Genomic DNA, 17,055 nt, shown 5'->3' with positions numbered 1-17,055 from the left:
TCCTATTGACACACTAAATCTGAAGATATAAATAACCACCTTAAGACAAATGCTTTTGTGAAACATCTTATGTGCCTAAAACCTTTGCACAGTACTGTATATTCATGCAGCGCGAAGTGAGAAATATCAATACATTTTGACCTAAACTTTATACTAAATGCCTGCTACTTCTGTATTTTGGAAAATTATGAACATAGAAGTCAGAATTGATTGTTTACATTGTGAATATATCACAAAAAGCTTTTTTATTACAGTAAATGTGGGATTAAATGTGTTCATGAGGCATTTATTTCTGCACGTGCAAAACCTACATAGTTAAAATCACATCTATGAATTTCTGCTTCCTATTTGCAATAAAAACAGTAATAATGATAAATAATACTATTAATAATAAATACTGAGTGAATATAAATCATGAATTTTATTTAATTCATTCATCTGCTCAACAAAATCTCACACAGTAATGTCAGTCTGAGGTGACCTTTGGTAGCTTCTCCCTTAAAGGTGCACTCTGTAGTTTTTACCCCATTAAAAAAGTTTTACTTTTAAAGATGTTAATTGTAATTTTGAAACAAATATATAAAATCATGACCACTCACATGAAATGAAAACTCTAGTTTATCAGTAACCTTATAAAAGCAGTTTATTCTACATGGAGAGGGTCCGCATGGGGGCTGCCATTTTAGAATCACATGACCAGCTGAATACTACTGGCTTAATCTCAGTAACCATCCTGTTATTTGACACTTTCACTGATTGATTACAGGAATTATGGATGACTGTGAATACTAAATTTCTACAATGGCATCTGAAACTGAAAACTATTGATTTTGAATGATGCTGCATCCACACCACAAGGTGTCATTGTCCAAGCTGACACAAAGACAATAATTACTGAGTGCACCTTTAATTAATAAAATCCTTTGCGAGCAAAATGACAGTTCATAACGACTGCAAGTAGTGGGAAAAATATGTCACATGTGAATGTTGGAGACAGTGAAAAGGCGGCTTCTCTCATACTCTTAGAATTATATTAGGATGCACCAATACCACTTTTTCTCTTCCAATCCGATTCCGATATCTGAAATCACAGTATTGGCCGATACCGATCCGATACCATAATTCGAGATAGAATATCTATACCTCACTGAGTGATGCTAATTATAAGAAAAGAAACACAAACCTTTAACTACGCATTATGTCAATATAAATGTACAAACTATTAAGAAAAACTTTATTGTTAACTAGTCTACTGGATAATGCTGCAGCAAAATTAACAGTAATTCTGTTCAGTGAAAAGAAGGCAGTTTTTTTTTTTTTTTTTTTCTTTGCAAAAAACATTCAACTTGTATCTGGACTTTAAAGGATTCAGATCTCTTTTTTTGTTCAATTTAGTTGTAAGATATCAGTTCACTTTTCATTCACAGTTATTTTTTGGAACCCATTAAACTTAAATATTGTTATAATTTGTAAACAAATAATAATAATAATACATTATTATTATTATTATTATTATTATTGACTTTTAGAATTTTAAATACAACAGTAATATATTGCAATCGTGCACCTTTAACTTTAAAACCCTCTGGCTTTTATTTTGACATTCTGAACTCTCCAGGAAGTCTTGTATGTGTCTGTTTGTTAGCAAGTTCACAGTAGTTTAATTCACTTCTTATTCAAATTCTGGTAAAATGCACCTCTGGCGCCGCTGTAAATGCATATTATAAATGAACCGAACTAGCATCTACATCTGAGATGCTGCTCGTGAGTAGCACTCAAATGTTGTGCAATGTACGAAGGCTAAAAATAGCCATGAGTGCATCACCAGCCTGTGCGTGAGTTTGTGTAAACTAAGCAGCGTCATTTAATAACGCGCTGGCGCTGCACGTGCATATTATATATTTACTTACTAAACACAGCCTTTTGTGATTCACAGAGCTATCGCACGTCTTCAAGTGGCTTTGAATAAAATGCACGAGTCATATGAACTACTTCAATGGTGTTTTTATGGTTCTTTTATGTCATTTTTGGAGCTTGACAGGAACGAACATGACTAACACACAGTATCGGATTTGGATCGGGCTCGTCGGACCGATACCAGATCCATCTAAAAACGTCAGTATCGGAGCCGATACCAATCCAGGTATCGGATCGGTGCATCCCTAAATTATACAGGATGATTTTTGCTACTGTCCCTTTAAGACTTCACTACATGTACACAACCTTTGCTATGATTGGCTCACTTCTTTGCATGTGAAATGAGAAACAAAACCCCAGCCAAGTAGCTGAATACTGATTGCTATTGCTATGTAAACATGGGCAGTTATATGTTAATGCACTCACAGTCGTGACGTCAATACGTGACGATTTCTTAAGGACCCATTTTTGCAGCTTACTTTCCTTTATATATACTGTATAGTCGAGGCTTAATTCAAAGTGCACCTTTAGAAAAAGCACTTTAAGCCCATGAACGGCAATGGAAAGGAGGTTGGGGCCAATTTATTCCCCGAGCCCCAAGTTAAATGGGGAAACAAAATCAAAAGAGCGTGGTCAGGCTTTTCCTGGGCACAGTTGTGACAATTTTAAAAAGGCTAATCCTTGAAACGCGATATTCGTTCCACTTTCCACGCCTGGGTGACTACCCTTTACCCAAAAGAAACTTTCTGGGTGTTGCACACCTAACTTAGGAGCTAGACTGTGACTTTGGAAGTGCTTAGAAAAATAAAGAGAGGGTTAAAGAGATACTTGAACAGTGCTTGTTTAAAATCGTTTTCCAGATGATTCAAGCGCTCTATTTTCCCCATAAATGCCTGAGACAGGAGTCATCATTTCAGGCTGTATTTTCCATTCGGTTGCAGAACCTGGCAGAACTCACATTCAGGGATAAAACACTAAAAGCAATCAAACACAAAATAAAGCACAGGGGTAACAGTTTCCAATGAAACACCAAAGCCCGATTGAGAGGTTGTTGAATTTTCTCATTAATCTGTGGTTGGACCCAGTTAAATCATCTGTAATTCTAAAAACAGTCCAATGCCAGTAAGATGAGCCGAAAATCTTTCTGGGGATGCTTTTGCCAGGAGAAAGCAGAAAAACACTCCAAACTCCCAGAATCCTCTACTGAATCCCCCTACCTCTCTCCCCCTCTCGCTCTCTCTGTTAAAATAAGGAAAACTTGAGAGTCGGGAATGCCTCAAACATGCAATTTCCAAAAACAGATCCTAGCTAGAGACCTTAAAAGTAGGGATGGCACCAATACGTTACCTGGATCGGTATCGGGTCCGATACTGACATTTTTACCCGGATCGGGTATTGGTCCAACGAGCCCAATCCAAATCCGATACTGCATGTTGGTCATTGACGATGCAGTCAAGCTCAAATAATGACATAAATAACCTTCAAATCACCATTAAAGTAGTCCATATAACTCATGCATTTTATTCAGGCTCTTATAGTCATTCAAAAGCTTTTTTTTTTTTTTTTTTGCTGATTTTTTCCCTTTTTCACCCAATTTGGAATGCCCAATTCCCAGTGCGCTTTTAAGTCCTCATGGTCGCGTAGTGATTCGCCTCAATCCGGGTGGCGGAGGATGAATTCCAGTTGCCTCTGCGTCTGAGACCATCAACCCGCGCATCTTATTACATGGCTTGTTGAGCGCGTTGCCACGGAAACATAGCGTGTGTTGAGGCTTCACGCCACCCACCGCAGCATCCGCGCTCAACTCACCACGCACCCCACCGAGAACGAACCACATTATAGCGACCACGAGGTTACCCTATATGACTCTACCCTCCCTAGCAACCGGGCCAATTTGGTTGCTTAGGAGACCTGGCTGGAGTCACTCAGCATGCCCTGGGATTCGAACTAGCGAACTCCAGGAGTGGTAGCCAGCGTCTTTTACCACTGAGCTACCCAGGCCCCCACAGTCATCCAAAAGCTTTGTAAATTGCAAAAGGCTGTGTTTAATAATAAATATGCAGTCAGCATGCACAGCTAAGTCTCTGGCACCAGACTTAACTGACTGAGCGCCACTCTGCCAACACTCACACATAAACACGCGCAGAGGCTTGTAATACGCTGCTCAATGCAATATGTGGTCGCTCCACACAAACTCCATCTCAGATGTAGATGATTAATAGTTCGGTCTACCTATAACATGCATTGAGACCGGCACCGGACAAGCATTTTACCAGATGTTGAATGAGAAGCGTATTACACTACTATGAATTAGCCTACAAACAAACACTCAAACACAGACTTCCTGAAGCGCTCAGAGGTAGACTTTCAAAATAAAAGCCTTAAGAATTTACAAGTTAAAATGTTTAAAGAGAACTGGCTTCTTTTCTATCGATGACTTTCACTGGAATTACTGTTATTTTTGCTGCTGCATCCTGCAGACTAGTTTACAATAAAGTTTTGCACATGCTCTTATGTAATTGTTTTTTGTTTTTCTATTTTATAATGAAATAACGTACTGTTAGAGGTTTTTGTTTCTTTACACAAAGAGTACTCCCAATCAGTTCCACACAGTGAATTACAGATGTTCTAAACTCATTAAAGCTACACTATGTAACTTTATTTGTTAAAAAAATAACAAAATGTTATTAATGAGAGTGTGCAACAAATATCCATTTTCCAAACCATGTCTTTACCCAAATACACTTTGATAAATCCATAATAATGTTATTATGTTATACATTTTTTAGAGCTGTCGGGACGGATTTTGTGGGAAATTACATACATACGTCATTTGCCCGTGCGTGTTGATGTCATATCCATACACAGAGAAAATAAGATCTGGCTACTGTAGTGCATGTGTGGCATTAGCTGAAGCTAAAAATCTGTTGTCACAACGAACGAGAAAAATTGACCATAGATCATTCAAACCTCCAGGGAATCACTTTGTAAAAACAAAGAAACCCCAAACAAAGCAGAGTCTACAAGCAAAAAGTGAAAGCGACAGAGTCCATAATAAAACCTGAATCAACATCAGTTTGGCTTTTTAGAGGTGGCGACAACTCTGAGATCTGAAAGGATTTAAAAGCGACCCAGAGATGGCTTTTTTCTTACTCAACAGGTAAGATATTTTATATTAATTTTTATAATTTTTATATTTTATATTATATTTTATCTGTAAAAACTACCATAAAGAGTGATCCAGATAGAGAGCCACAACCATTTTAAGTGTTAGTTGAAGTAAAAATGAGTTCAAGCTCAACTAGTAAAGTTGTTCCATCATAGCAACTCGAAGTTGATAACAATGGAACCTCGGGCAATTGCTTTTATGTCATCTACACATACACATTGATGAGAGAGGTCAACAGAGAATGGCCAGACTGGTTTAAACTGACAAAGTCTACGGTAACTCCGATAATTGCTCTGTTCAATTGTGGTGAGAAGAATAGCATCTAAGAATGCTATTCTGAGGTGCACGTTGGCGCTGTTTTGGCGGCATGAGAGGGACCTACACAATATTAGGCAGGTGGTTTTATTGTTGTGGCTGATCAGTGTGTATATATAAATATGTGTGTGTGAGTGTGTGTGTGTGTGTGTGAGATAAATGTTCATGGAAGTCTCTACATTTTGACAAGCAAATCATTGAATCAGGATTCTGAATTAATTCACAGAAACAGGCAGTTTGAACCAATTCACCAAAATCTGACTCAAAACTAATTAATATCAAAATTGATGTGTAGTTAACAAATGATATTATGATATTTCTGTTTTGATGCTCTCGAGGGTCACAAATTCTGACATGTTCTTTAGAAAACTTAATGGCCAAATAAAAAATATTGAAATATTCCCCATGTTGCCTAACTGTATATCATCTGATGAATCTTTGCCAATGTATTGTAAATATTAATATATTCAAAATAATATATTGCCTAGCCCTAATCTTCACCATTACCAACCTACATTAATGGCAACTCCATTTCACCATAACATTTTGCAAGATCTATCTTTTAACTTTGATTTGATCAGTTGTGTGATCTTTTTTTTTTTTTATGTTATCACTTGCAATTCACAGAGGAGGACTCTGATTCCAGATCAGTGGGGATTGCGGCTTCTACAGAGGAATTGTTTTCTTTCTCCGAATGGTGTAATCAGTAATTAAGCTTCTGAGTTGAGCTCTGGAGAAAACCAGAGGCCTCTGGTATAAAGCAGCACATTTGCTGCTGCTTCTCAGGGTCATATACACTAATAACTGCCACGTGCTAAGCCTAGGCCAAAGGTATACCCTGCATCCCCAACAACAGGCTGGTTTGACTTGAATATACTGTGATGGAACTCATACCATACCAATTTTAAATCAGTTCCCACCCTGGAAAAACCCATAATTTCATACGAAAAGGCAACATACCCAAAAACAGAATTGCAGGGACATCAAAAACATGCAGCTAAATTTTGCTTTCAAAATTCATGCATCAAAAGCATTAATGCATTAATTTATTTATTTTTAAAGCTGCTCTGCATTGTTTTTTCCACTAAGTAAGAAAGCCAGCCTGATTTCATGAACATTACGTGACCGTGGCAAAAAAAAACTCAAAACGAGATTACATGCTTTTTACAAGTTTGGCTGCAGTTTCCCAGTGAAATGTCCAGCGGGGGTATTGTGTAATACTGTGCAAAAGTTTTAGGTACTTGTGAAAAATGTTGCATAGTGAGGATGTTTTCAAAAATAATGACATAAATAGTTTTCATTTTTCAATTTATGTCATAAAGTCCAGTAAACATAAAAAAGCTAAATCAATATTCAGTGTGACCACCTTTGCCTTTAAAACAGCACCAATTCTCCTAGGTACACCTGGACACAGTTTTTCTTGGTTGTTGGCAGATAGGTTCCAAGCTTCTTGGAGAATTCGCCACAGTTCTTCTATATATTTAGGCTGTCTCAATTGCTTCTGTCTCTTTATGTAATCTCAGACTGACACGATGTTCAGTGGGGGGCTTTGTGGGGGCCATGACATCTGTTGCAGGGCTCCCTGTTCTTCTATTCTAATCTTTTCTATTTGCAAAAGTAATGTTTGGGAGTCTAACATTTATATTTCCTGTTGACACAATAAAGCTGAAGATATAAATAACCATCTTAAGACAAATGCTTTTGTGAAACATCTTATGTGCCTAAGACTTTTGCACAGTACTGTATATACACACGTACGTGTGTGTGTGTGTGTGTTTATGTATGTATGTGTGTATTTGTATGTGTGTGTGTATGTATATATATATATATATATATATATATATATATATATATTAGTTGAAGTCAGAAGTTTACATACACCTTAGCCAAATTCATTTAAACTCAGTTTTTCACAATTCCTGACATTTAATCGTAGAGAACATTCCCTGTCTTAGGTCAGTTAAGATCACTACTTTATTTTAAGAATGTGAAATGTCAGAATAATAGTAGAGAGAAGGATTTATTTCAGCCATCACATTCCCAGTGGGTCAAAAGTTTATACACACTTTGTTATTATTTGGTAGCATTGCCTTTAAATAGTTTAACTTGGGCCAAACATTTTGCGTAGCCTTCCACAAGCTTCTCACAATAAGTTGCTGGAATTTTGGCCCATTCCTCCTGACAGAACTGGTGTAACCGAGTCAGGTTTGTAGGCCTCCTTGCTTGCACACACTTTTCAGTTCTGACCACAAATTTTCCTTCCTAATTTTCCTTCCTCATGATGCCATCTATTTTGTGAAGGGCACCAGTCCCTCCTGCAGCAAAGCACCCCCACAACATGATGCTGCCACTTCCGTGCTTCATGGTTGGGATGGTGTTCTTCGACTTGCAAGCCTCACCCTTTTTCCTCCAAACATAACGATGGTCATTATGGCCAAACAGTTCAATTTTTGTTTCATCAGACCAGAGGACATTTCTCCAAAAAGTAAGCTCTTTGTCCCCATGTGCACTTGCAAACTGTAGTCTGGCTTTTTTATGGCGGTTTTGGAGCAGTGGCTTCTTCCTTGCAGAGCAGCCTTTCAGGTTATGTCGATATAGGACTCGTCCAGCATCTTCACAAGGTCCTTTGATGTTGTTCTGGGATTGATTTGCACCAAACTACATTAATCTCTAGGAGACAGAATGCGTCTCATTCCTGAACAGTATGATGGCTGCATGGTCCCATTGTGTTTATACTTGCATACTATTGTTTGTACAGATGAACATGGTACCTTCAGGCATTTTGGAAATTGCTTGTGGAGGTCCACAATTTTTTTTTTTCTGGAGGTCTTGGCTGATTTCTTTTGATTTTCATCGACAACAGACTAAATTTCACAGACCACATCTCAAAGACTGCAAGATCATGTAGATTTACACTCTACAATATCAGGACGTTAAGACCCTTCCTCTCTGAACATGCCACACAACTGCTTGTCCAGTCACTTGTCATAACTAGACTGGACTACTGTAACGCTCTCATTGCAGGCCTCCCTGCATGTGCAATTAGACCCCTGCAAATGATCCAGAATGCAGCAGCATGTCTGGTCTTTAATGAACCAAAGAGAGCACGTTACACCACTCCTTGTCTCTCTCCAGTGGCTGCCGGTTGATGCACGTATCAAATTCAAGGCTCTGATGCTGGCATTCAGAACAGTCACTGGGTCTGCTCCAGCATACCTAAAATCATTTATGCAGAGCTACGCGCCCACTAGAAGCCTGCGGTCGGCTAAGGAACGTCGCCTTGTTGTACCAACACAAAGAGGCACCAAAACACTTTCCTGGACTTCCAGCTTCATCGTACCACATTGGTGGAACAACCTTCCCAACTCCATTCGTGAAGCTGACTCACTCTCTGTCTTCAAAAAACGACTAAAAACACATCTGTTCCATGAGCACCTAACCAGTCATTAAAAAAAAAAAAAAAAAAAATTCCTGTTGCACTTTATTCTGTTTTGAATACTATTATGATGCTAGTGATACTTTGTAATACAGCACTTTTCATACCATTGTCTCCTAAGATGATTCGCTTATGTTTTCCTCTTTTGTAAGTCGTTTTGGATAAAAGCGTCTGCCAAATGAATAAATGTAAATGTAAAAATGTAAATTTTCCCATAATGTCAAGCAAAGAGGCACTGAGTTTGAAGGTAGGCCTTAAAATACATACACAGGTACACCTCCAATTGGCTAATTGTCTAAAGGCTTGATATCATTTTCTGGAATTTTCCAAGCTGCTTAATGGCACAGTTAACTTAGTGTATGTAAACTTCTGGCCTACTGGAATTGTGATATAATCAATTAAAAGTAAAACAATCTGTCAACAAACAACTGTTGGAAAAATTACTTGTGTCATGCACAAAGTAGATGTCCTAAACGACTTGCCAAAACTATAGTTTGATAATATTAAATCTGTGGAGTGGTTAAAAAATGAGTTTTAATGACTTCAAGCTAAGTGTATGTAAACTTCTGACTTGACTTATTTTAATTGTTGAAAAATATTACCTTAGTCTTTCGTGACTGTTACCGGATGGCCCAGACACAGAGACTACAGGAGTGCAAACTGAATGAAATCCCAGATGCAGCCTATTGTGCTACTCCAATCCCAATCAATAATCAAAAAAAAGTTGTACACAATCCGGGACTTTTAATTATAAAGAAGCCCGAAATACACATGGGACTCTTATTTTGAAATGTCTGCACTCCCAGTTGTGAGCTCACTGACCGCTGATTCATTGAGATAGGGAATCTGATTCAAACTGCTAACCTGAGCTCCTGAGTTCAAACCTTCAGTTCTTTTCGGGTGATTCCTGAAAAAGACCCGGTTCAAAAGAGTCATTTGTATTTGTAAAGTGGGGTGAAACACAATGGTCTCGGGTTCTAAAAATTTATTCAATAACTCAAGATATCTGACGAAACTCAAATGAACACACACAACCCAACTGTCGCCAATGGCAACTAGATTTTAAATTATTGTCGCAATCAATTATTTTTGGTCGCATTTGCGACAATTTTAGTCGCAGTCTGAACGTTTAGAATGTCTGAAGGCAAACATGACCAGTCAGAACAAGAGTAGGACAGAACAGCTCAAAAAGTTTGAACACCTCCATTAAATTTACCAAATTCTTTTTGGTAAGGTTGATGATGTGCATTTTAAAAACTGATGTGTATTATTTGTTTTCTCTTTACCTCGTCAGTGCTGTTTATAATGTAGTGGCTTTCTAGCAGTTTGAGAGGTTTGACTTCCTCCATTTAGCACTTATACTAAAAGGTTTAATTAATAGGAATAATTTTGTAATTGTAGGTGAGTCTGTAAAATGTAATTTCACCAGGAATTGCAACAAAACATAGAATTTGGCACGTAAAAGTCAGTTTGCAAAAATGTATTTATAGAAATGTTCATTATATGAGACCAAGTTGTAAAGCAAAACACTTTTCAAGAAGGCATCAGCGCCAACAAAACTAAATCTGTCTTAAGAACTGTAGATTAAGCACAAAGCATGATAAAAAGATCGAAAACGCACTTTTAAAGCTGAGTTGAGCAAAGTATGTCAAAAAGAAGAGTGAATTTAGCCGAACTAAAGAACTGTCTGCATCTGCGGTGTTAAAGCGCTGTGAACAGTGGTACAGGCGAGATGGAATTTCCTCAGTGGAAAAAGACCAGAACAAATTAACACACTGAGGGAGAAGGAATCAGCATCAAAGGTGTGAGGGTGGGGCTGATCCAGGCATCCATCAAAACTGAGACTTCCGTTCAACTTGTTTCTCAACCCAATGAGAGAGATCTTTGCCTGAAGAGGACGAGCAGGAAACATTTTTATTCAAGAGTGTAAAAAAAACATGAAGATTTTAGATTGACCAATATTACTTGTGTAACCAATACTGATATAGATTTGTTTGGTCAGAAGCTGAAGTTATAAATAACAAATTTGCAAGACCGATTTTAATTACATGTAGTTCTATTTCTGTTTTGCCACAATAAAAGGCCTAAATAAATTACCACTAGTCTATACATTAATCAGTAGTCCTGATATTGAAAAAATATTAAAACAGATATTGAAAACAGATTTAGCAGAAAAGTATGAACATATATATGTGTGTGTGTGTGTGTGTGTGTGTGTGTGTGTGTGTGTGTGTGTGTGTGTGTGCCTCTTTGCTTGACAACATGGGAAAATCAAAAGAAATCAGCCAAGACCTTAGAAACAAAAATGTGTGGACCTCCACAAGTCTGGTTCATCCTTGGAAGCAATTTCCAAATGCCTGAAGGTACCACGTTCATCTGTACAAACAATAGTATGCAAGTATAAACACCTTGGGACCATGCAGCCATCATAGCGCTCAGGAAGGAGACGCATTCTGTCTCCTAGAGATGAACGTAGTTTGTGCGAAAAGTGCAAATCAGTCCAAATGGACAATGACCCCAAGCATACCTCCAAAGTTGTGGCAAAAATGGCTTAAGGACAACAAAGTCAAGGTATTGGAGTGGCCATCACAAAGGCCTGACCTCAATCCGATAGAAAATTTGTGGGCAGAACTGAAAAAGCGTGTGCGAGCAAGGAGGCCTACAAACCTGACTCAGTTACACCAGTTCTGTCTGGACGAATGGGACAAAATTCCAGCAACTTATTGTGAGAAGCTTGTGGAAGACTACTCAAAACGTTTGACCCAAGTTAAACAATTTAAAGGCAATGCTATCAAATACTAACAAAGTGTATGTAAACTTCTGACCCACTGGGAATGTGATGAAAGAAATAAAAGCTGAAATAAATCATTCTCTCTACTATTATTCTGACATTTCACATTCTTAAAATAAAGTAGTGATCCTAACTGACCTAAGACAGGGAATGTTTTCTATGAATAAATGTCAGGAATTGTGAAAACTGAGTTTAAATGTATTTGGCTAAGGTATATGTAAACTTTTTCTGTTTATGTAAACATAAAAAAGCTAAATCAATATTCGGTGTGACCACCTTTGCCTTTAAAACAGCACCAATTCTCCTAGGTACACCTGGACACAGTTATTCTTGGTTGCTGGCAGATAGGATGTACCAAGCTTCTTGGAGAATTCGCCACAGTTCTTCTATATATTTAGGCTGTCTCAATTGCTTCTGTCTCTTTATGTAATCTCAGACACGATGTTCAGTGGGGGGCTTTGTGGGGGCCATGACATCTGTTGCAGGGCTCCCTGTTCTTCTATTCTAATCTTTTCTATTTGAAAAAGTAATGTTTGGGAGTCTAACATTTATATTTCCTGTTGACACAATAAAGCTGAAGATATAAATAACCATCTTAAGACAAATGTTTTTGTGACACATCTTAAGTGCCTAAAACATTTGCACAGTACTGTATATATTTCTAAACATATAAACATGTACATATATGTACACATTTATAAACATATATACTGTATAAATATATATATATATATATACACAAACCAACCAATGCTCACAACCTTCCTTGCCCCCTGTCACCAGTCAAATGCACTATACAAAGGGCTATTACATCACATGGTAATCCCCATGGTCTAGCAATGTTTAGAAGTTTCTAATAGATTATACCAAAAGGTGTTAGCACACAGAAATACCCAACAGCTGAAATCAGATGGGACAGAGGTAACCTCATTCCCGGCCGGAAGTAGTCTCCCTTCAAATCCTCCTCACTGCCGGCTTGATTTAAAATCCATCTAGCTCTGATTTTAGTGGTCACTCACTATTATTGCCAGCATAACTCATAGCAACTCTCAATTAACTCTCAAGTCTCAATTAATTCATATGAGATGGCATCATCGTAAAATATCGTACCACTTGGCTCATACGAAAAGGTACGACTTTTATTCTCATAAAGACCAAGCAATCAATCAATTTCAAATCAATACAGACATCACATTTTGGCTAGCCTCCTACAATCCAACACTTAATTTTAAGAAAGGAAACATCAGTGAACAAATTTGGTTACTCATTCCATGCTAAATTATGCAATACAAATGACTGATGTATGTCAGTCTGTAATATGCTTCCCTCGTCTCGTTCCAAATGCAGATGTTTTCTTTCTATCGTGGTACACAAAAGTTATTTTCCTATTACAATCATGGTTAGGTTTGTGTTAGGGGTAAAATTTCGGAATTTTATTTTAACATTGTTTGTTGGTTCGTTTATCTTTCCCTGTGGGAGAAAAACTTGTACATTGCTTAATTTAAGGATAAGGGTTTTACAAATCTCCAAACCCCAACTATTAGGCCTAAACTTGGGCTACGGACATAAATGATGCCCTTATGCCATCACAGGTTTGTATGACTTTCTTCTGCAGAAAATATTTGAAGAAAAATAGAAAAATATCTCAGCTCAGTAGGTCCTTAAAATTTAAGTGGATGGTGATCAGACTTTTGAAACTCCAAAAATCACAGACAGTTAGCATAAACATCATCCATACGACTCCAGCGGTTAAATTATTGTCTTCTAAAGTGACTCGATCGCTTTTGGTGCAAAAAAAGTCCTATTGGTATGTTCACACGAGAACTGACACACATGCGACACAGCCGGAACAGCAGCGCTGTTAACAACTGAGTAGGAGGAATGCTGTACAGAAGTTTCGTTGGTTTTGGTTTAGATCTGTATTTGTATCTGTTTGTTTACTCACAATGGCGCATTTGTGTGCTTATCCTGGATGTCTCAACTGAGAGAAAAACATGAGATTACGAACTCAGTGAACTCAGCACTCTCGAGAATGCGGATCCTGCTGCTGACCGGAAGCGATGGTTTATAGTTAAAAAGTATTTAAATATTGATCTTTTCGCACCAAAAGCGATCGAGTCACTTTAGAAGACATCAATTTAACCACTGGAGTTGTATGGATGACGTTTATGCTGACTGTCTGTGGTTTTTGGAGCTTCAAAAGGTCTGATCACCATCCACTTGCATTTTAAGGACCTACTGAGCTGAGATATTTTTCTATTTTTCTTCAAATGTTTTCTGCTGAAGATAGAAATTCACACACATTTGGGATGGCATGAGGGTGAGTAAACTTTTTGGGTGAACTATTCCTTTAAGGAGCCAGAATATGATAAAGACTTGAGGTGGGCTCTTTCGACTTGGGCCAGCAAGCAAACACCCAGATCAACCTAGATATGCCTTAGTAACACCCTAGCAATAGCTTAGCAGTGCTCTAAAAACAACTCTAAACAACTCCACAGCAACGCTTCGGCAACCAACAACAACACCCTAGCAGAGCATAGCATAGTCTTAACGTTTAAATCAACTCATCTTTTGCACAAAACTTTAGCCTTGGATTGGACATGGGAACACTGATCCAAGCTCAGCTCTTTTGCTTTGAGAGATTGGGTGTGCAAGATTACCGAGCCAGATTTGAACAACCCAGATGTAAGCAGTGCATGGGTGCAAAACCATGAGCTGCAATGGAGACATGAAACAAAAGATCCATTGAGCTCAACGCAGAGGATAAAACAAACCTTCAGACCACCGCAGGAATGAAAACAAGGAATTGTAGCAGCCCCTATAACGATGGCGGGCTGAATCAGACACCCTCAATGTCAGTAAGGAACATCAGCCTACTGCTTTCAAACTAATTCTGTTAACTGCAAACCACACAGTACAATTTCATAAGAACTACTCAAGTTTGTTGGAACGAGACAGTTCTGGCTGTAATTAGATCAGGTGTGGCATCATGGGATGTAATCAAACTTAAAATTACAAGCTTGAGCTCTCAAATGAGGGTTCTTGAAAATTAAAGCATAACAGAATATGTCTGAAGATGAAGTTTCTTGTTCCCCAAACTCATGAACGTGTCACCATTAGGATCTAAAGTGGAGTAAAGCATCTTACTAACCCATAGAAAAAAGTACTGTGGTGGTACGATAGTACAGTGATAGCATCAGATGGCAATACCATGGAATTTTGATACTTTTAATGGTATTAAATGCCATTAAATGCCAATTTCCATTATTTTTTCAGTCAGTTATAACAACTGGATGAGGACTGTTTTTAAAAAGCATTTTAGAGTGATTATAGGGCGGTTTCCATTTATGAAAGGTATTAATCCTTGGAATTAATAGACTGAAACACTGGACTATTTTAGAGTGGAGGAAAACTAGAAAGAAAAAAAAAACCTATAGAAATGTCAATGACTTTTAAAGCTTTTTTATTATTTTTTATTATTATTATTATTTATTTATTTCGATGACTTTTCAGGGCCTGGAAAAGACGATTTTAAAAAAACCCTGATATTTCCAGGCTGAATGATTAGCATATTCTCGTATCAAGGTGTTTTGTTCTCCAAGGAACTTAAAAGAATACATTGGATCCTCATTTTCAAAAGCCATGGCCTTTTATGGTACTTTATTGTTAAAGTGAAAAAACTGAATGTTAGAGTGAAATAAATAATCTTTTGTGGATGAGCACATGCAACTTCCTTTTTAAACCCCCCACCAAACAGGCATGCATATGACTGTACATGTCCATCACATGAGACTTAGACATTGTTATGTTACTTGTTGCATGGATTTGGGGGGTCAGGCCAAATCAATAACAAAGCCCAGATAATTATGTGCAATTCAGATGAACAACAAGTATTCAATATAACGTTGTTAATTTGGCATCCAGCAGTTAAACTGTATGTGAAAATACACAAAAACATCCCGAGTCCCCACAAGCAAACCAAGGCCCTCCATCAGTTCCAAGTAACACCTGCGGTTACATTCGACTCATTAAAGCTATTTTGTTACTTTATGTCTCATAGGTTAGCCTACATGCAACATCACTCTAATCCTTGCTTCTTATTTTATTTTCATATAATAATCAGATAAATAAAATCAGATCAGATAAATAAAACTTAACTAAAGTTCGCATAACAGCCGTATTTCAGCCAGATCTCCTACATAAACCTTCCCTTAACCAAGAGCTCGGTGCCTCATGGCCAATGCAAAGCTATTTGCGCTGTTTATATAGACCACCATAAAAGCTGCAACATCAAACTTTGCAAAACATTTGCATATCGACAGAATAAAAACATAAACTTACCTCTCAATTAAGTGGCCTACAGATCACAAGCTTCGCTCCAACTACCAGCCAGTGCGCAAGCGGGCAGCCAGCATCACATCCACAGCAAACCTGAAATGGTAAACCAGCCCGGGTCGAACTGGCAACAGGTTTTAGTTCATAAGATCTCCCTCGTCCGTAAAGTCCATAATCTCCATTAAAAAAAAATCAAGCCCGCAGTCCCTTTCCTTTTACGCGTAGAAACTGCAGGTAGTGTGCAAATAGAACTGTTCTTTTACGCATTTGAAAACAAGCAGCGCGTCTTTGGTTCCTTCGGGAAGTCGATTCACACTTCCAGTCGGAGAGGTTTAGACTATCTATCCGTCTATGCGCCCTCCTGCTCGCTGAGAGAGGGGGAGTAACCAGACACCCACACTCCTGCCGCTCATTGGTTACTTTGCAACGGAGCAGGAACCGTCACGCCAGCAACATGAAGCGTCTCTATAGAAACTATCCTCGACTGGGAGGAAAATACCACGAAAAGTTGTTACGGTGGGGCGCAGTCCACAGTGACCTTGCATTTAGGTTTAAAAACGCGTAAAAAAAAAAAAAAAAAAAAATACAAATAGTTCACAATAAAGTGCAACTTTTATTATATGGGTCGATGACATTTTTTTAGTCCGGATTTTTAGGTCCTCAATTTCTCAGTTCAGAGTTATTTATTTATTTATTTATTTATTTATTTATATTAGGGCTTAAAGTTAAAATGTCTAAGTCAAATGGTGTAACTGTCTGGGGACAGTAAAAATCAATCAATCAACCAATCAATACAATTATTGAAAGAAATTTGGAAAAATTAAATGTTGGCATAAGTAACTTGATTAATTTTGTATTATTATGTCTTAAAAAAATTACCATGAAAAGTTTGATATATACTGTATGTATTTATTTACCATGAAAATAAATGTGTATGAACGAATTTTTGTGTATATATTCAAGGCGCAAGTAAAGTATTACTTTTTACTTGATGGTTACACAATTTGAAACTTTTAGAGATTTTATATATATATATATATATAATTTTTTTTTTTGGGGGGGGGGGGTTGGGGGGTGAGAAATATGTAAAAC

At 37.7% G+C, this 17,055-nt stretch overlaps 1 protein-coding gene across 3 annotated transcripts in view; it reads right to left on the bottom strand.

Annotated features, from left to right (window-relative positions):
- The window catches only part of LOC127430761 (tyrosine-protein phosphatase non-receptor type 13-like), a 101,954-nt gene extending 85,687 nt beyond the window's left edge, over window positions 1-16,267 (bottom strand). For all 3 annotated transcript variants that reach the window (XM_051680784.1, XM_051680785.1, XM_051680786.1), the window contains exon 1: window positions 15,970-16,267. The gene's annotated coding sequence lies outside the window, so the exon portion shown is untranslated. The remainder of the gene's footprint in view (window positions 1-15,969) is intronic.
- Window positions 16,268-17,055: the final 788 nt, after the last annotated feature.

The sequence above is a fragment of the Myxocyprinus asiaticus genome, chromosome 40, assembly GCF_019703515.2.
Source record: "Myxocyprinus asiaticus isolate MX2 ecotype Aquarium Trade chromosome 40, UBuf_Myxa_2, whole genome shotgun sequence".
In the NCBI taxonomy this organism is placed as follows: domain Eukaryota; kingdom Metazoa; phylum Chordata; class Actinopteri; order Cypriniformes; family Catostomidae; genus Myxocyprinus; species Myxocyprinus asiaticus.
Note: the sequence above shows the minus strand (reverse complement) of the source record. Positions and strands in the feature narration are given on the sequence as shown.